Source organism: Monodelphis domestica, chromosome 5, assembly GCF_027887165.1.
Source record: "Monodelphis domestica isolate mMonDom1 chromosome 5, mMonDom1.pri, whole genome shotgun sequence".
In the NCBI taxonomy this organism is placed as follows: Eukaryota; Metazoa; Chordata; class Mammalia; order Didelphimorphia; family Didelphidae; genus Monodelphis; species Monodelphis domestica.
Window position 1 is genome coordinate 278,117,611 of NC_077231.1, and position 6,000 is coordinate 278,123,610.

The 6,000-nt window shown below is 37.8% G+C and overlaps 1 protein-coding gene across 1 annotated transcript in view; it reads right to left on the bottom strand.

Moving 5' to 3' along the window:
• The window catches only part of LOC100028489 (sterile alpha motif domain-containing protein 9-like), a 29,726-nt gene extending 24,258 nt beyond the window's left edge, over positions 1 to 5,468 (bottom strand). The window contains exon 1 of the mRNA XM_001378475.4: positions 5,171 to 5,468. The gene's annotated coding sequence lies outside the window, so the exon portion shown is untranslated. The remainder of the gene's footprint in view (positions 1 to 5,170) is intronic.
• Between the last annotated feature and the right edge of the window lie 532 nt (positions 5,469 to 6,000).

Sequence of the window (6,000 nt, forward strand, 5' to 3'; positions counted from 1 at the left end):
AAAAGGTATTATAAACAATGAAGCAGTATTATCATTAAATATTTATGCAGCAAGTGGTATAGCATTCAGATTTTTAAAGGGAAATTAAAAGATTTTAAAAAGGAAATAGAGTAAAAAAAATAAGTAAAAACATACTAGTGGGGGACTTCAACCCTCCCCTATCAGAACTAGATAAATAGAACCAAAAAATAAATAAGAAATTAAAAAGTAAGGGAAGTGAATGAAATGTTAGAAAAATTAGAGTTAATAGATATCTGTAGAAAATTGAATAGGGATAAAAAGAAATATACCTTCTTTTCATTATTAGCAGCATATGGTACATATACAAAGATCAAACATGTATTTGAGCATAAAAACATTGCAAACAAATGCAGAAAAGCAGAAATAATAAATGCAACTTTTTCAGATCATAATGTGATAAAAATTATAATGAACAAGGGTCCATAGAGAGGCAAATTTATAATTAATTAGAAACTAAATAATCAAATTCTTCAAAACTGGTGGGTCAAAAAACACATCATAGAAACAGTTACTGATTTCATTTAAGAGAATAACTATGAAGAAACAGCATGTCAAAATTTATGGGAAACTGCCAAAGCAGTAGTCAGGGGATATTTTCTATCCCTGAGTGCCTATATCAACAAAATAGAGAGGGAGGAGATCAATGAATTGGGCTTACAACTTTAAAAATTTGAAAGAGAACAAATTAAAAATCCCCAGATAAAATTTAAATTGGAAATCATAAAAAAAATCAAAGGAGAAATTAATAAAGTTGAAAGTAAAAGAACTATTGAACTAATAAATAGGACTAAGAGCTGATACTTTAAAAAAACAAATAAAATAAATAATGTACTGGTAAATCTAATAAAAAAGAAAGAAGAGAATCAAATTGACAGTATCAAAAATGAAAAGGGCACTCTCACGTCCAATAAAGAGCAGATTAGAGCAATTATTAAGAGATATTTTGCTCAATTATATGGCAATAAACATAGCAATCTAAGTAAAATGGGCAAATATTTACAAAAATATAAATTGCCTAGATTAACAAAAGAGGAAAGAGAATATTTAAATAATTCCATCTCAGAAAAAAGAAATTGAACAAGCCATCAAAGAATTCCTAAGGAAAAAAATCCCCAGGGCCAGATGGATTCACAAGTGAATTCTATCAATCACTTAAAGAACAACTAATACCAATACTACACAAACTACTTGACAAAATAAACAAAGGAGTCTTACCAAATTCTTTTTATGACACCAATATGGTATTAATTTCCAAGCGAGGAAGAGAGAAAACAGAGAAATAAAACTACAGACCAATCTATTTAATGAACATAGATGCAAAAACTTAAATAAAACACTAGCAAAGAGACTATAGCAAGTGATCACAAGGATTATTTACTATAACCAGTTGGAATTTATACCAGGAATGCATGGCTGGTTTAACATTAGGATAATTGACCAGATCAATAACCAAATTAACAAAAATCACATAATTATCTTAATAGATGCAGAAAAAGCCTTTGACAAAATATAACACCCAATTCTATTGAAAACACTAGAAAGTAAAGGGCCTTTCCTCAAAATAATAAACAGTATTTTTTAAACCATAAGCAAGTATCCTCTGCAATAGGGACAAGTTCAAAGCCTTCCCAGTAAGATCAGAAGTGAAGTGAGAATGCCCATTATTACCTCTATTATTTAATATTGTACTAGAAATGCTTGCAGTAGCAATTAGAGAAGAAAAAGAAATTGAAGGGATTAAAGTAGGCAACGAAGACACTAAACTATCACTCTTTGCAGATGATATGATGCTCTTCTTAAAGAATCTTAGGAAATCAACTAAAAAAGCTAGAAGAAATAATTAATAATATTAGCAAAGTTGTAGGATACAAAATAAACTCACATAAGTCATCAACATTTCCATACACTTCCAACAAAGCTCAGCAGCAAGAGTTAGAAAGAAAAATTCCATTTAAAATCACTCTAGACAATATAAAATATTTGGGAATCTATCTGCCAAGGCAAACTTGGGAATTTTATGAATACAACTACAAAACACTTTTCACACAAATAAAACTAGATCTAAACAACTGGAAAAACATTAATTATAACAAAGTTCATTTGGAAGAACAAAATATGAATAATATCAAGGGAACTAATGAAAAATGATCAAGGGATATGTAATAGGCAGTTTTCAGATAAAGAAATCAAAACTATCAATAATCACACACAAAAAAGTGTTCTAAATCCTGATTAGAAAAATACAAAACAAAATACAACAACAAAAATCAACAACAAATCAAGAAAAATACAAAACAACAAAAACAACTCTGAGGTATCACTTCATACCCAGTAGATTGACCAATATGATAGCAAAGTAAAATAATAAGCGTTTGGAGGGGATGTGGCAAAATTGGAACACTAATGCATTGCTGGTGTAGTTATGAATTGATCTAACCATTCTGGAAGGCAATTTGGAATTATACCCAAAAGGTTTTAAAAGAATGCATACTCTATGATCCAGCAATACCACTACTGTGTTTGTACCCCAAAGAGATAATGATGAAAAATGTTTGTACAAAAATATTCGTAGCCACACTCTTTGTGGTGGCAAAAAAAATGAAAAATGAAGGGGTGTCCATTAATTAGGGAATGGCTGAACAAATTGTGGTATCTGGTGGTAATGGACTACTATTGTGCAATAAAGAATGGTAAACTGCTTTATTTCTATATGAACAGGAAAGAGCTCCAGGGACTGATATGGAGCAATCATTTTGCAGAACCAAGAGAACATTGTACACACAGTCTGAAACATTGTGGGATGATCATATATAATCGACTTTGCTACTGATAGCAATGCAATGATCCAGGACAATCTGGAGAGACTTATGAGAAGGAAGGCTATCCACATCAAGAGAAAGAACTGTGGGAGTAGAAACACAGAAGGAAAACATTTGATTTTTCACTCGTTTATATGGATATAGGATGTAGGGTTTTTGTTTTTAAAATATTAGTACTAAAATGATTAATATGGAAATAGGTATTGAGTGATAATACATGGGGTGTACGGGGTGTTCAGGGAGGGGTAGTATCTCTGGTATGGAGGGCTTGTTGTGCCCTTCTAGGGCAGCTCTCCAGCCACTGATCCTCACCTGACACCCAGCTCTCACTTGTGGCTCCCAGTAGCTGCTAGCATGCGGCAGTGGCCACACCCTGGGCAATGGCTTCGACAAGCCGGCTAAACCTTGTGAGGGTAGCCATCGGGTGGACGTTGACCCCTGGTGAACTAGGGCTTTGCTCACCCAGCATGTGAAGACTGCTTCGACGGAACAGGAGGAAGAAACCAACAAGAAGGTTCAACAGCTGAGATGGCGATGCAGCAAGGCACTGTGGAGTGCTTAGGGCATGATAGAGCACAAAAGACAACCTGACCATCCAGTGCAGCTGAGGAAGTCTCCAGGTGTAACGACTTTTCGTGCCAATGAACCCAGGCTTCCAACGCCGAGAGAGTGGGATTGTCTCTGTGCATTGACTTTTCCACTTAAATCTTCATGCACAGGTGTCTTTGTGCACAAAAACGCACAAAGACAATCGTCATCCTCGGTTCGAGAGACAACCAACAAACAAAAGATAATGTATATATAACCCAGTGGAATTGCTTATCGGTTCAGAGAGGGGGGTGGGAGGAGGGGAGGGAAAGAACATGAATCATGTAACCATTGAAAAAAACTTTAAAATGAATTTAAAAAACAACAAAAAGACCCCAATGTTTTCTGTTTGTTTATAAACCCTTAACTTTCATTTTAGAATTTATACTTTTTACTGGTTCCAAGGAGAAGAAAGGTAAGGGCTAGGATTTGCGCAGGATCACACAGTTTGGAAAGTGTCTGAGGCTAGATTTGAACCTAAGACCTCTCATCTCTAGGTCTGGCTCTCAATCTACTGAGCCACCTAACTGGCCCCTCTCCAGCTCTTTTTTTTTTTTTTCAGATGGGGAAAATGAAGCAAATAAGGGCAAGCAACTTGTCCAATGTCACACAACTAGTAAGTCTTTTCTGATGGAAGAAGAGGAGCTTTAAAGAAGTCTCCTACTCTTTTTCATCTTCTCAAGGACTTCTTCCAGACAAGTAAGGGACCCTTATTTCTGCCAGTCACTTCCCCCAACCAACCTCACATTCCTCGCATTCTTTATCCTTTCTGACTGTCTTTTATATCAATCCCTGGACTCTGGCTCAAGTAGAGAAAAATAAGAGGGAAAAGGTTTCAAATTCCTAATGAAAAAGTCTGGAAAGATAGAATTTTAGTGGATGAGATGGCAGGGGCAGGGAGACACCCAAGCATGAAATAGCTACCTCCCCCCTACTCTAATGCCTTTCCATCCCATAGCAATAAGGGGGGGGGATCCCTGAACCAATGGGAATCTCTTGCGTTCTCTGCCCACCAAAGGCCACAGCTCTGCCAATCTTGCTGCTCCTGCCCACTCACCCAAACTTCAACCTGCTTTGCTCTGCCCCTGATCCTGCAACTTTGAAGTCACCAGCAACCCTGCTCCCTTGCCCAGCCCCTGATGGTTGCTGAGAGCACCAGCCTTCCCTCCACCTTAGAGAGGGTTCACCTTCACCCATACCCATCTCAGTTCCTCCATTGGCTTTCTGGGGTGAGAGAGGGTGACGCCCTTGGTAGCAGAGAAGAGAAAAGCACTTTCCCTTCCCCTTCCTCGTCCTGAGGAATGGGGTTCCCAGACCCATTCTCCCAGGCTCAAATAGGGGCTCTTGAATGTAGAGAACCAGGAAGAGCTGTGCAGACTTGATAGTCCCCACCAGTGATTCTTCAGGGTGATCCTTGAGGCAACCATGGAGATGGGTTAGCCTAGAATCTGCCCAGAAGTCCAGTGGATGCTTGGCACACACCCGTGCACACACACATTAACTCCTTCGTCCTTGGGTTTTTATGGAAGGCTACTTTAAAAGAAAATACCTTTCTCAGCTACATAATACGGAACTCCGAGAATTAAAAATAGCATTCCAAGATGATTCAAGTTTACAAGATGATTGTTAACAGGGTTATAGGGAAGGGGTGGATACATAAAGATATAAAAATATATTTGATTTTTCAGAAACATTAGTAAGACTTTTCCCCGGGAATAACAGGCAAGAAGGAACAGACTTACCTGGACTTCTGTTATCATCTGCCTCACAAACCTAAAAAAAATGAAAATGTAAAAAAGTCATTTTGTTTGGTTCCAGAGAGCTCAGAACGGGTGTGTTGGCTTCTCTCCTGGGGTCTTAAAGGAAAAGATGTCATGTTTCCCGTCTTAAAAATGAATTGCTCTCTGGCTAAACCCAATAAATGATTGGACTTTAGAGTAAGGAACTGTCTTAGAGGGGAGAAAACACTTCCTTGTTTTTTGCTGAAATGTTTCAGTTTCGTTTCTCAAACTAGTGCACTGATGAATTCAAGTCCATCCCACTTCTGGAATGTTTTTGCATTCTTTAAAGGCACAGCTCAAAAATTTTGTCTTTATTTCTCCTTTCGTCATTCTTTTTCTCTTCCTTCTCTGTCTGTCTTTCCTCTGCCTTTGTCTAGAGCTCTCTGTTTCTCTTTCCTCTCTCTCCTCCATCTTTTCATTCCCTCTTCTCTTCTCCTCCCTCCCTCCCCTTCTCCCTTCTTCCTCTACACTCCTTCCCTCCTCCTTCTACACCAAACTCTGCCTCCATGCTTAAAAGGCTCTGCTTCCTGGCTTTTCCAGCTTCCTTCAAGATTCAGCTCAAATCTTATCTTCTAAAAGAAGCCTTTGCTTCCCCTTGTCCCTCCCCTTGCCATTGCCTTCCCTCTGAAATGTTTTCACTGCATATATCTTGTATGAATGTAGTTATTGTCATAGGGTCTCCTCTATTAGACTGTAAATTCCTTGAGGGTAGGGAATGGTTTGTCTTTCTTTGTGCCCTCAGGACTTGGCACAGTGTTTAGGACACAGCAAACACTTATAAATACTTGTCG